The sequence below is a fragment of the Acromyrmex echinatior genome, chromosome 11 (genome assembly GCF_024713525.1).
Source record: "Acromyrmex echinatior isolate Ae372 chromosome 11, ASM2471352v2, whole genome shotgun sequence".
NCBI lineage: Eukaryota > Metazoa > Arthropoda > Insecta > Hymenoptera > Formicidae > Acromyrmex > Acromyrmex echinatior.
This window is the reverse complement of record NC_141862.1, coordinates 4,541,605-4,557,389: the sequence shown is the minus strand read 5'-3', so window position 1 is coordinate 4,557,389 and position 15,785 is coordinate 4,541,605. Positions and strand designations below refer to the sequence as shown.

The 15,785-nt window shown below is 33.1% G+C and overlaps 1 protein-coding gene across 1 annotated transcript in view; it reads right to left on the bottom strand.

Moving 5' to 3' along the window:
- Positions 1-3,826, bottom strand: part of LOC105147141 (opioid-binding protein/cell adhesion molecule homolog) — a 407,659-nt gene extending 403,833 nt beyond the window's left edge. Inside the window, exon 1 of the mRNA XM_087411479.1 lies at positions 1,471-3,826. The gene's annotated coding sequence lies outside the window, so the exon portion shown is untranslated. The remainder of the gene's footprint in view (positions 1-1,470) is intronic.
- Between the last annotated feature and the right edge of the window lie 11,959 nt (positions 3,827-15,785).

Genomic DNA, 15,785 nt, shown 5'->3' with positions numbered 1-15,785 from the left:
TGTCGATCGATGTCACGATTAATTACAATGCTAAGCTAGTCCCAGGATTAATCCCACGAGCTTGTTAAGTTTTGAGGATATGTCCCTGCGCGACTCATTGTTCGTAAGCGACAGAAAAAGAAAGGCACTTTGGCTTTGACGACGTTGTCGCGACACGCCATGATCGATTGTGACGTATCGCGTTCATCAACTGCGAAAAGAGGACAGACACATATTGACTTTGCCCACTTGAAGTTGCTTTTTGACATTACGCCGCACGATTACGATTATCTTTGAGCTGCGATCTTCGCTCGAATTGCTGCAGCCTTATACGTATCCCATGTAATCAACTAAATTAATTCTACATCTACGATGTGTGTGATCTTCCAAAGTGATAAGTGATCTTCCTAAATTAAACCGCCAATCATGAACGTCCATGATACGCCAAACTTTCTGCACAGTCATATAATATATAGGTATGTATATTATATGCAGTCATATAAAGAGTCAACGGATTATAAAGGGAAGAGAAAACCTTTCCTCCACCTTCATTTATCACGTCTGCGAATAAGTATATTCGCACAAAGTCGTTTGCAGCCTCTAAAAGTGATTTACCGAGTGAAGAGATATACAGAAGTTGATACACGTGATCCGTCGAATCAAGCTCGTTTATGTCAACGTGGACCGTCGTGGGAAGCGGCACTTTCTCAACGTCTCTCTTTACCATTTCACCCGTAGCGTACAAGATTTACTATCGGATACGCTTTTGTTTCACGATCGAGGTTGAGAGTCATGGCACACGAAAGAACTTAAGCAGTAAAACGTAAGCAGTAAACGAATTGGCCAATCACAGCAGGGACCATAAGTCTAAAGGTATGGTCAATGCGATGTTGCAAACGTTTTGAAGCGTTTTTTTAATTGGTCAGTTTGTAAAATTCTTTCTTCTAATTGGTCCATTAAACGCTTCAAAGCATTTGTAGCGAGACTTTGACCGCAGCCTAAGTTCACAACTTTGCTTGAGGCCTTAAAGTAAAGCCTTAAGAAATTGACCAATTATAATTGAATATGAGAAAAATAATCGATATAGTGATTAGTCATTTTCTTACGGCTTAAGACCTTTTAAAACAAAGTTATGGACCTAAACTTGTGTAAGCAGTAACAAATCCAACATGTTGACTTCCTTATTGTTTACTTAATTAATTTTTTATATGCCATAACTTTAACCCTCGAGTAGAACAATGGGTCATTTGGATCCATTGAGAAAATTTTAGAGAATTATAGCTGTATAATTTGTACGATTGGTATTATGAAGTTCTAAATCGTAGATAAAGAAACTTTGAACCTTTCTCTATCAATCTACCACAAGGCAGAGATTCACCTGCATTCTGCACTTCAAATGGGACGCTTTAGAATATAAGTGTAGTTTTTTTCACATTTGTTAAGATAAAACCAAACAAACTTCGCTCATGACCTTAAAAGAGGAAAACTCACCTATTACATCTTCGTTTGCGAAAATCAATCTCTCCTTCGCGCACGTAGCACTAACTGAAAACTGGAGAATCTCTAGTCACTGATCACTTGTCAAACACGCCGGTTGCCCTCACAACACTAGTTAATTGGCGCCCTGCGCCACTTGTCTCGTGTCGCGAAAATGAACTGCGCTCTCCGTTTCGACGAACGACAATCTATCGTTCGAAATCTCGTCGATTGAACGAGAGATATCTCTCGAGCGATTCAAGCTCGCGCGATGAATCCGTGCGATTGATCCGGGGTGCTCTCCGGCACACCGGGATACTGCGTGTGGTCGTTCGAGAGAACGAGAGCGAAAGGGAGAGACAGAGAGAGGATACTCGCGCGCGCGGCAAAGGCGCGTGCGGTCCGGACACGGAACGTGAGTGCCGCTTGGTAGAAGCAACTGAACCGCCAGGCCGATGGAGCGCGCAGGTCCCACGATCAGAACGTCCCACGTTCGAGCTCCGGCGGCAGAGCTCTAACGGACAGGTACTCGTCGCTCGGCGAGGGAAAATACTGCCGCCGCGCCGTGCAACCCCCGGAACGTCGCGTAGCGTCGCGTCGCGTCGCGTCGCGTCGCGTCGCGTCGCGTCGCGTCGCGTTGCCAAGAATTCGCCGCTTCATACGCTCGCCCCGAACTAAGGGCCACGAGCTTCGCGTACGAAGGGCGGAAATGCGCATATGCGAGGGCTTCGAATGAGGTCGACCGGATAGATAGTCCAGATGGATAGGAGGAGATATCTTGCGTGTTCTGAAAATTAAATTCCCCGAAGAATTATTTTAATCGTTCCGAAATCAAAAGTCGTGGGAAAAATATATGCTTAAAGATGTTCGTTCTATGTTGAATCACATTGAACAATAAATTTTTATCAGTACTTTGTTTCTCTACAAGTAATTACAGTAAGCTTTTTTAGCAGTAAGTAATAATAAATTTTTTACTCAAAAAGGATGTGTTTTTTAAAAAATTACATCAACCTTCAATTTCTAGAAACTTTGTTTTGAATTTCTTATGTATACTTAGAAAAAAGTATACATAATGAATTTTATTGAATATTTGTTTGAATAGTACTAACTGAATATTTACTAAATGTACATCACATATATATTTATTTGTTACAAGAACATCAATTTGATTCAACTATCATTTTTTTATTTATAAATATTACGTTAATAAATAAATGTTACGTTAGTACTATTCAAACGAATATATATATATATTTCAATATGTATAATTGTGAGAAATTTAAATATTTTTTATAGCATATAGAAATAAATGTGATAGTACATTAAATTTCTTTTATTATTTATGTACAATTTTAAGTGATAAAATTCATTTACAATATTTAATGTCAAAAAGTTATACTAATATGCTATTTAAGGAAATCACTTCGTCGACGAAACATCGAAAGCGATTTTTATAAAAGATTTCTGCTTCTCAATACTCGAATCGTGATGCTTATGTATTTTATTCTGTAAAGTAAAAGAAAAGAATTGTCAACTGTTTAAATTTGTGGTTTTTTTTTAATAAAGCCTTCAAAATCTGTTTTTTTTATCTTATATTTCTTTCAACAATCAAAAAGAATCACTATTATCACGTTAAGAAACAGAAATCTTAGTTATATTAGTGTTATCGTAGGCAAAAATAGATAATGTATTTTAGAGATTATGTTGTGTAATATAACTGAAATAATTCAAAAGTGAAATTATTTTATTCAAAATCAATAGCTTCTATGTCGGAAATACGAAACGTAGTTTCGTCTGCGAAGAAATGCGATATATGGCGCATAATTATAATGAGATTTAATGATAAAATACAAATTAATTGTGATGTCCCGAAAAATTTCTTAAGTAATTACACTTGCAATGATAATTGCATTGAAAATACTAACGGATTAAGCTTTGCTTCAGCTTCGTAATGACTCATGAAGCAAGTTCTGCATGGCTATAGGATTTTCGAGCTCTATGGAATTTCGATTTAATTAATTAGTGCACGTAATAATCGGTGGCAGATGTTGTAATCGAAGTAATAACGTATATCATGCGATGAGAAGAAGTTTATTCGGCTGATATTTCATGAAATCTATTCTAATATCTCTATCTTTTTCCCATGGCCTCGACGACGAAGCACCGAAAGCGATTTCTATAAAATATTGCAGATAATGTTACCATTTTTCTGAACATCCAATTATATCCAGCACGCATTCATGAACAAAATTCTCGTGCTCTTCGTGATTATCGCGTTTCTACGAACGTTCTGGAAAAGCTCCTCTTGCAATTAGTCAGCCGGTCGATATCGCGACTACTGTCTATTTGTGAAAGTACGAAAACAAATTCGCGCTGGCATGTTTCAAAAAAAAAAAAAGAAAGAAAAAATTAACCCTTCCAATCTATATAGTGCACGTGCTGCAAATTATACCATAGAAGTACTATATTTATTCAGCGAAATATACATGTCTCTATAATATAGACATCTCGAGCCGAATATGCCGGATTCACGAAACGTTGCTTTGCCGCATATAAATCTCGTGTAAATGAATTAGCCGTTTCGAATCGGTTTATTCGCGAGTAAATCGTCACTTTCGTAAAACTCGAGGAGCTTATTATCGGTTAATACTACTTCGTTCCTTATTTATGGCTGGACAAAGGCGCGCGCCGCGCTTCGCCGCCGGTGTAATACGTGTGGCATGCGAATATCGAGTTGTGCGATTCACCATGCATAATATTAGCACGATATTATAGTTTCGCCTCGGATTACGGTAGAGGCCGGGCCGAATACCTAATAAGGATTTTACGACTGTCTAGGAAATCCGTGATTAGATTCTCAACTATGTGAGTCGAGTCGCTACATAACCATCGGTTGTGCGCGCGTTCGTGCATTCGTACCTCATCGACATGCCGCCGACTCCGGATATATTGATCCAAGACGGAGATGAAGCTCCTACGTATTGTCAGTGGGATACGTTACATGCGTATAAGGGAAAGTTGGAATTTTGTTTATTTGCAAAACTCGACATCGCGCGCGCGATGTTATGCTATTCTTCTTAAAATATGATATGCATTTTTTAAAACATCTCGTATATACAGGGTGCGTCATCAGAATCCGGACAAATCAAATTTCTTTAAACAATATGTTTTTAATGAAAAATTAAAGATTATAAAAAATTCTTTTACATGGCACTTGCGGGATCCTGTAGAGCACAATTATTCGATATATCCCCCATTAGCTTGAATGACGACCTCTATTCTCGGCTTGAAGCGTTCCGCTTGATGCGGCACGCACGCTGTAATGTAGCACTGTCCCGACGAATGCTGTCTCAGTAGCGATCCTTAATGACGTCACATTGGGATGCCGAGACTTGTTTGTGATCCTTTCAACTACGCTCCATACGTAGTAATCCAAGGGATTTAAATCTGGGCTGTTGGGAGGCCAAAATGGGAGCCGAGGCGAGCAACTCGGCTTGTCCTGGCAGCCTCAGAGAACATCTGTCGTATCTTTAATGTATACGATTTGTAGGTCGAAGGTCGTCCTCGGGAATTCGACGCATTGTTGGCTCGCTTACATCGACAATCGATGCTAATTTTCGCAACGATTACCCTGGGTCATCCGAAATCAGCGCTTGAGCCCTTTCAATGACTGCGGGAGTCCTTGCGGTGCGTTCTTTCGAGTGACTCTTCCTCGCTGGCATACTGGAATCTTCGTTGAACTATTCTAAAGCCGTATATTTTGCCACGACGTCATAAACGATTGATCTCGGATATCCAAAGAACCGTTTATTTCCGTTACTGAGCGCCTAGCGCGAAAGTTTTCGATGATCGCAGCTCTTCGATTATACTTCGTACTTAATTTTCAATATCGCGGCCATTTTGAGAATATGATTATTTACTAAAAGCATCAGGCTTTCTCGAACGCCAACAACAACCTCTGGCGGAGGCACAATATAGCGGAAAATTTAAATTGAAATTTGTCCGGATTTTGGTGACGCACTCTGTATTTGCCATGGATTAAAGCACGTGTTTTATTATATGTATATCTGTCTATTTAATTAAAAGTTAATCGAGTCGGAAGTACATTTCGCGTTATATCGTGAGTTATATCGCTGGTAGATTTCTTTTGTGGCAAGACCAGAAACTACCATACAAGAATGACAAAGCCTTTTTCTCTCGCAATTTGTTCATGGCACACGCGTACGTTTGCATTTAGATTTCATACCAGAGTTCACTTTGCAGATCTCATTTCACGTCCTTTACCTCAGCCAAAGTAAAATAAGAAGAATTTATAAAATTTTCGACGACAAAATCGTTGTTTGTTTCTTTCGCATTTCATCTTGCATTGCTTTTTGAGGTAAAATCCGATAAATAAAGATACTCCTTTCATATTGCTTGTACACACATAAACTGTCAACATTTCTTTGATTAAAGCTCTATATATTTTCAGGAAGATTACTTTTATTGTGCTTTAATTGATAATTATTCTATTTTCACGAGTGCTAAGTTAGTTCGAAATTGAATTGTAAAAATATTATGAATATATTAATTTTCAGGATGTTCCTCGAATCGGTCGTCACTTTATGTGTGTCTCAATTTTTCATTACGTATTTCGATAATTCAATTCGACAACTATTATTTTTAGGTATACAGGGTGATTTTAACACCCATCATGAGCAGATAGAATGAATCGAAAAGTCCTCTACCATTTTGCAATTTTCGCAATAGTTAACAAGATATAATTTTATTAAAAATTGCCAAATATTGGTCTTGAATAATTTTTTACTCAAATACTATCAACTTTACAGAAAAACTGCAAGAGACAAAAATCATTTATTTTCTTCTCATAAAGTTCTGCGAATTTTTTCAGAATTTTTTATTATCATATTTTCTCATGTTGGTAAAAATAAGAAATGCAGTATTAAAAAATTCTGATGGAGATTTTGAACTTATATTGATATCAGAAACATGTTCATGCAATCTGGTCTTTAATTGTCTTTTAGTTTGGCCAACGTAACTGGCCATCACAATCCTCGCAAGATATTCTGTAGACCACATTTTGATTCTGAACGTGTTCTAAATCATCCTTTCCTCTCCTTATGAAACTTCTTAATGTGTTAGGAATAGTAAAAACCAATTTACAATTAAACATATTAACAATAAGTATAAATCTTTCCGATATCGTATTAACGTATGGAATCGTAAAAAATTTCTTCTCAGTGTCATCCTTATTTTTATTCAAATTATTAATCTTATTAATGTGATATTTGATTCTATTATAATATATAATATAGAATAGTATAATATAGAATAGTCGAAAAAATAAAACGTAACGGATATCCATTCTGTAAAAAAAATCTTAATAGTCAATCAAATTATTTTGTTGGAATTTTTGATGACACAAACAAAAAATCCTATCCACGACTCCATAAATTACATCTCTTTTATGACAAAGTGGATGGTATGAATGGAAATTAAGAAATCTGCCGGAAAAGGTTGCTTTACGGTATATATCAAAAATGAGATTCCGTTCTTCAATAATCAACATCGTATCTAAAAAATTTATTTTTCCAAGGCCAATCTCCATGGTGAACTGCAATCTAGTGTGTAACGAATTAAAAATATCCAAAATATTACAAACACTCTCAGACGGAGCGGCTAAGATCATATCATCAACGTATCGATAATAAAATAGCAGTCGACAAGGCAGCATTCCCATAGACATTTTTTCAAAGTCCTGCATAACAATATTTGCAACAACAGGTGACAAAGGTGAACCCATGGGGGTCCCAAATATTTGCTTGTATATTTTTTTATTAAAAATAAAAACCGTCGAATTTAAAACCATCCGAAAGGCAATCAAAAATTCGTCCAAAGGAATTTTAGTCTTCTTGGATATAGCATCCCACCTTACAACCACACTATCAGATGCCAAATCTATAGGTATATTAGTAAATAGAGATACCACATCCAAGGAAACCAAAACAGAATCTGGTTCTAGTTTAACATTCTTAAGTTTATTAATCAAATCAAAGCTATTTTTTATGAAACTCTCTATAGGACTCTCTGGTATAGAATCTGTAATAATGTTATGTAAAAACAATGATAGATTATATAGTGGATTATTTAAAGATGAGACAATGATTCTCAGAGGATAGTTTTGTTTATGTATCTTCGTTAAACCATAAGCTTTAGGAATGATCCCATCAGTCGTACGCAACCTCCGATACGTCAAGTCATCTATTAATCTCCTTTTCCTTTCCACTTACTAAGCAAATTACGTAAATCACACGTAAGTTTGTAGGATCTTTAGTTATCAACTCATATGTATTTTTATCCGAAAGTATCAATTCCATCTTGGATATGTAATCTAATTTATTTTGAGCAATGGTGACATTATCCTTATCAGTTTTGGAAATTAATATTTCAGGATGATTTTTTACAAATAATTTCGTTATCTTAAACCAATCGAATAATAACTTGTCATTCGAGCTGGTACTAGGAAAATCATTCCGAAACTTATCCATAATTGAAACACTATTATTTCTAACAAAATTAATTATATTATTCCGACGGCCAATAATATTATTCTCAATATTCTTAATAAACTCTATCAATGTTCTATCAATATTCTGTTTATTAATAGGAAGACCAAAGCCTTCCCCCAACTGAAGCAGACATTGGACCTCTAAAGGCATGTCAACATTGCTCAAATTAAGGAACTATTTATTATTTAAAACGTTTAGAGGAGCCGCATCTCCAAACAGTTCAGCCGAAATATGAATTTGTTTTATACCTTGTACAGGAATGTCATTAATGACATTGTTAGATGTAATTTTATTAAGCAGTTCATTATTCGAAGCACAAAAGGAAGAAATTGACCTAATATTTGCTTTTTTATCTTTAAAATCTTTTTCCTTCAACCATAGAATTTTCTTGTCAATTTTTCTTGTATGTTGATAAAAGTAAAAACTGTTAATATTATCTAAGTATTTGAAAAATTCGCAAACCATGGAGACCGGCAAAACATAATGGATTTTAAAGGAAAAACATTTCGTTTTTTGACATCATGTAAGTCAGATGCTTGTTACCTTTGCGAATTTGCTTATAATAACTTATTAAATAAAAGACTATTTTATTGTACCACGAAATGGATCATATTTTACATTTTTTTCTCGTTGTGTATTATTGGACTCTTAACAGATTTACTAAGGTACATTATCATATTACTAATTTTTATGTGATTAATATTAATTCTTTTTGTTTACGGTTACTTTTCCAGAATTTTCTTATGACTTTGTTAATTCTTGATAAAAATGACAGTGTATTACACAGAAAGAAAAAATTTTATATTAAGGAATTGTAAGAATATTGTAAGATTATGTACGAATTTTTAATTTAGAACGATGTTTATATTATTGTAAGATTGCATTGAAAATGACTCGATTGGAGATGAAACGTTTGTTTTATTTTATTTTAATTGTTTTGTATTAATTTTGCTTATTTAAATTAAAATTCTTTTATACGTTATTGGCTCTTTGCCCTTCTTTTATACTACCTTTGATTTTGATTGTTTGTTAAAAAATAAACAATTTTGAAATTTTTCTTGCATAATTAATTTTTCATGAAAAACCAATAAACTTTTGTTAGAAATATTTTGTCGTCAACCTTAGTATGCCCGATGAATATAATAATTGAACTCCAAATTGTATTTATTTAAAATTTTCACGTTAAAAAAAATATAATCATATATTTATTCAAAATTTTGGATTTTCAAAAATATTTATTCACAAAAAAACTGTAATTATTTAACGTATTCATATTTATTTAAGTATTCAAACAAAATATAAACTGAAAAAAAAGCTCCGATAAGCAATCATTAACTATAATCGGTACTTTGATGATTTTAAGTAAAAAGAAATGAATTTTATTTTTGTCGTTGTATTATATTTAGATTTGAAAACTTAGAAATAAAAAAAAATACATTAGAAAGCAATACATTTTTTATTTTTAAGTACAATCTATTTGATATGACATATAATTTTACATAAGTCTTTATTTGAGATAACATATAATTTCATATAATAAATTTTTATTTGAGATGACATCATTTTTATCTTGAATTTGTTTACCTATATATCGTGCCGCGTCACTAGTCTGCCATCTGACATCTGATGAAAGATTTCTTTGCTGGTTTCATTGTTTTTATGTGTTTTTGTTTTCTTTTGCCGACTTGCAAGCTATGTAGATATAGAATAGAAGTAAATGCAAAAACGGAAATATTGTAATCATATTAAAAAAATATTCATTTAAATGGAAAAAAAAGTATTTATTCGATTCTTGACAAATAAAAAAGAAGTGTATTCGAATGAGTATTTTTACTCATTTTTTATTTATTTATTCGAATATTAGATGTCATCGGACACACTAGTCAACTCATCGGAAATACCTAAAGTATTGTGGCGACCGATTCGAGGGGACACCCTCATAATATATATATATATCTATACATATAGATTTATAGAATATACCAATTATCTTCCAAATTATAATATTTGTTATACTAAAAAATGTTTAAAGTGAATTTTCCTTTGTTTTGAGGAGGACATCTTTTGATAATCACAAAACTTCTCTAAGTGGACGTGTCTCCAAGATTTCAAAGTAACCATTTTTTTATGGAATTATATAGTTTCTAAAAAATCAACAGGATATTTTATACTTCATTCTGGCATATAATGACATGAAATATTAAATATCTCCTTTGAGGACTTTTTGGTATCTCTACTTTAATACTTTTATATGAATAATTAGAAGAAATATTATCTAAAGAAATTATATAATTCCATTAAAAAGAAATAAAGGTCACATCTTGAAATTTTAGAAGCACATTCATTTAAAGAGGATCTGTGATCATCAAAAGTTGTCTCCCTCGAAACAAAGTAAATTCCTTTGAAATATTTTTTTGAATAACGAATAGAAAGATAATTGCGTCTAAAGTTTTAAATGGGACAATATGTGCGTATGCGTGTGCGTGCGTGCGTATGTGCGTGCGTGCGCTTGCATATATAATAATTTCATTGAAGTGCAATCAATAGAAATATAAGTTAATTACAGCATAAAATAAAGTTGAGGAAAATGCATCTCAAAAAGTGAAGCATCAACATAATGTACTGCTTTAGAAAGCCTAATCTCTCTCTCTCTCTTTTTATACAATAAAAGTAAAATACAATAACCTATACAATAAAAATAAAAACATATATATTTACAGATGAAATAACAAATTAACAAATTATTAGCTCATTGTAAAAGAATATATAAATATACAGAGGGATGATGAATTGCAAATGAAGAATAGAGAAAATTAGAACAGTAGCAACTAAAAATATAGTATATGCCATATAGAATATAGATATACGCATACCATGTACACACATAGATGACAATCACATATTTAATTGTATATACTAAAAATATTAACCATTTAGATCCGCTACACATACACATTTATTTTAATTTATTAAACTGATATAATTGAATTTATTATTCAATATTAGAAGTAAATTATAAAATATAGAATATTCCTGTTCTCAAATGCACGCAATACGCTGTAAAAGAGTAACTCATATGAAAATCCCAATAATATTCGTCGTACCGCCAGGTAATTGTGCAACGAAGCATTCCACGCCAAAATTGCCTAGAAATTGCTGAGAATACGGCATGATCTTATGACCCGTCAGTTACGTTTACGAGGGAACTGTTTCATCCGCGGGTTATTATTAAATTTTCGACAAGCTCGAATACTTATTTAATAAGATTATTCCGGTGGGCGCCGCGAGTCCGCCATGCTAAGGATCGCATTAGTTCCTTGTTTTGCGGATTAAATAGATTCTCCATGACAGCGGCGCCAAGTTCGCGTTTATCGATTTGCATCCGTGTACGTTTACGTTTTTTTCGCGTATGATTTATTAATGCGCGTATCACGAAGCGTCCCGCGTGATGCTCTATCTCAATTAGCGTCACCCATTCTCGCAGTGGCGGTTTTAAAAGTGATCGAGATAGACAACCAGTTAGAATACTAAAAAATAAAAACATTCGGTGCGATCTAGTTAAAACTAATAAAATATTTCTAATTTATTTATAAGATCTTGTTATGTTACTTTAGCTTAATCCTCTGCTGGCAACTTATATTTGTTACGAAAAGTTTATTACTAAGTTAAAATAATATAATAGTATCTTGTAAATTAATCCTTTTTTTGCGTAGAATAATATAATATAATACTTGATAAGTATTATTTCTTTTTTTTTATTTAAACAAGGCTTATATTTATTACAAAAAACTGATTATTAATTTTCCGCCGGCACGAATTTTAATCGTTAGCAATGGGAATGTTTCAAAAACAGAGTAACTTTTTTGTTCCGGATTATATAAGAATCTGAACAAATTTTGATATACTTGTCAAAGCTTTAGCAACAAGTTTTTACTATTATTTTTTTTATTCATCATAAATCGAATTTTATTTTAATTTTTGTTAATTTAAATTTATGTAAAAAATTCATAAATTAAGATGGTGTCTTTAAATATTTCTGTTATCAAAAGTTAATAATCAATTTTTTATAATAAATATTAAGTTTTATTTAAATACAAAAAAAGAAATAATTTATAAAGTATTATTAAATTATTCTATGCAGAGAGAGGAAAAGGATTAATTTATAAGATGCTGTTATATTATTCTAATATTCTTAATAATCGATTTTCTTATAAATATAAATTTATCGCGACAAATTGATGAGATAACATTTTTCGCGACAAATTTATTTACAATTTTTCAACAAATTAATATCTTTCCAATATGATACCTAATTGAGCATCAAATTATTAAAAATTGCTTATTAATTTAATTCATGATATTATTATAGTAGTTTAATTGCCTTTATAAGTTCGGAAAACCAATTCGGCGCGCAGTTCGAATAACTACAAATATGGTATATACAGTTTCCTCTAACTTGATTATTTAAAATATTTCTGTTGTTTTTTATGATACAGGAAAATATAATACTACAGGAAAAAGTTGTTCGATTGGAAGGGACACATATTATGATGAGCAAAAAATTTTTTTCAAAATCATAATTTTTGAGATTTCAAGGCCATCGCGATTGTTTTAAATGGAATAGTATATTTTCATTAATGTAATGTAGTTCATAAAAAAACAAATTCAACTACAGGGTTGGCCATATTCGACGGAAAGATGTTTTTTTTTTCAATCATTTTTTTTCAAAGAGATGTTAGATCGAGTAACGACGTTTCCCATGATTGAAAAAAAAAACATCTTTCCGTCGAATATGGCCAACCCTGTATATGTGTTGTCCTTCAGATGACCTTGGACATAAAAAAATCACATTTATATGGGACAAAAAAATGAGTTAACACACTTAAGTGTTTTTAATGAAGATATTTATTTACTTAGTTCAGAAGATGTTCGAAATGATTGCCATTAACTTTCATACACTTTCTAATGCGATAAATAAATGATTGTTTCGCATTTTTAATGATTTCCGGGACCACACACTCAATGTGATTTATCTACTAAAAGTGTTTGGAAAATGTTGAAACGTCATAATTTTCATCCTTTTATCGCATATACTTACATTAATTTTTTAATGGTAACGATTTTCAAAATAGGTAAAGATTCTGCGAATGGGCCCTATACCAGTTAAAGATTGATCAACAATTTTTCGATTATGTGTTATTTACAGACAAGTCATCTTTTACAAATCATGGACAGTTAAATACACACAATATTGGGCCGTTGACAATTCACATTGGCTTTGACAAGTGCAACAGCAACATCCATGGAGTGTAAATGTCTGATGTGATATTATTGAAAATCGCGTTATTGGTCTATTTTTTTGGGAGGAAATTTAAATGGAAAATTAAATACAAAAATATACAAATTTTTTAAGAGCTAAATTACAAATATTATTAGACGAAGTTCCATAGAGTCACATTAGAATGTGGTTACAACAGGATGGTTGTCCAGCACATAATGCACTTATTGCACGTAATGTGCTTAACAGAATGTTTCCTGATCGCTGGATCAGGCGTAGTGGATGAATTTGTTGGCCGACTTGATCGCCAGACCTTACCACTTAACTTTTTTCTATGGAGATATTTAAAAAGTCGAGTTTATTGTGATATTCCCATAAGGGAAACATGCAAGAAAGAATTCGACGTTCATGTATCGACATCAATTAGAATCACTCGGAAATCATTGAATGCGAAACAATCATTTATTTACCGCATTCGAAAGTATGGAAGTTAATGGCAATCATTTCGAACATCTTCTGAACTAAGAAAATAAATATCTTCATTAAAAATACTTAAGTGCGTTAACTCATTTTTTGTCCCATATAAATGTGATTTTTTTTATGTCCAAGGTCATCTGAAGGACAATATATCATATATAGTTGAATTTGTTTTTTTATGAATTATATTACTACATTAATGAAAATATGCTATTTCATTTAAAAAAATCGCAATAATTTTGAAATTTCAAAACCTATGACCTTGAGAAAAATTTTTTGCTCATCATATGTGTCCCTTTCAATCGAACTTTCAACTTTTCCCTGTAGTATTGTATTTTCCCGTCAAAAACAACGGAGCTATTTTAAATGATTGAGTTAGAGAAAATATTATATACATGTACATACATATATAGTATATATATATATATATATATATATATATATATATATATATATATATATAATTCACATTGAATTATTTAAGCATTAAAGATCTAACTTCGATCGATATATAGGCTTCTCGATTGTATTTCTCACATTTACGAATCTAAAATCTCACATTACGGATCTAAAATAATATTCTTATTGTAAATATAAATTTCATGCGAAGAAAAGAAAGGAGAAGAAATAGATAAAATTTTCTACGTTCTGTACTTAATAATAAAGAAATGATTACTTTCGCTGTGTCACGACACGCTGAAATGATTTTACGTGTATCACGTGATTCGGCTTTTCCTTCATGCATTGCAATTAAAACGTAATGAAGCTCCCATCGTGTACGCTTTGAATCTGATTGAATATGTTATAATCGCTGCTGCGAGTTGCAATTGCTGTATCAATAATGTCATTTGCTTTATTTTTCGATGCAATGAAAAGATTTGTCTGCGAGCGATATTCTGCCTCATAATGAATAATGGTCAACCCGTAGTTAGATTTCAATAATAAAGTCTCTGACGAATTTGTAGTCATAGCCATCTTTCCATAGACGTTCATTCAAAATATAATCTTTTTTTCCGTTTTGCAGATATTTCCAAAATGTGACATTATTTGGAGAATAAGAACCTGTGACTGAGAACGAACCCGTAGTGTAAGTTCATCAATCTCACTAAATAAATAATTAAGGAAACTTTAACCCATATTAATATAGATTAGTTTTAATAACCAATCATTAAGCTAAAAAGTTTTAATTCGTTTTGAACTTCTACCTCTGAAAATGAGTTCGAATAGAACCGACAATTTCGAAAAGTTAGAGAATCACCATATTGTAGGACTGCAATATCTTCCATGAAGAAAACATTATCGATAATTTGACGATAACATGCGAACATTCCTCAAGCGACGAGTAACTGCGCGTGATACTGCTTCTTCGTGATAAATGACGCGAATATATATCTCAGCGTCACTTTCGTATACTTTTCCCCCGTGTATCGGGAGCGGCTTATTTATGACTGTTGTGCCGATAATTCGTCATACTATGTCGTTGCACAGGCCACGAGCGCAATTAAACGCAATTTCGCTCGTGTGCACCTGCAAGCTCAGCAGTTGCAAGCTGCACTCCCGGGCGTTCGACGTTCGCGGTGAGGAACTTTCGGCACGATCCAACGATTTTGCTGGCAAAACGCCGCCGTGCGCTGCCGCAATTACACCCGGAACGACACGGACGATGCGACGCGCTCCCCAATTGTAACGGCAACAGTGTGATCGCCACTTTTCGAATTATTACGTGCCCGCTTTCGAAATACTCGCGACACGTGCGCTCGTTGCGCGCGGAACACGTGCGACCTACTACTACCATCGACCGATGAAGGCGAATATTTCGTATCCTACTGTCTCAGTTAGGTTCCTATAACAGTTATGTTGGCGTCCAAGACATAACAAATCTTCCACCGTATCATTATAAATACCAGATCAGTCCGTGTTTTAATTTTAGTTTTGTCAATAAATTCTTTAAAGGGTCTAACGGGATAGGTATGATAAAATTTCTCCAAAGATAAAAAACGCATTAG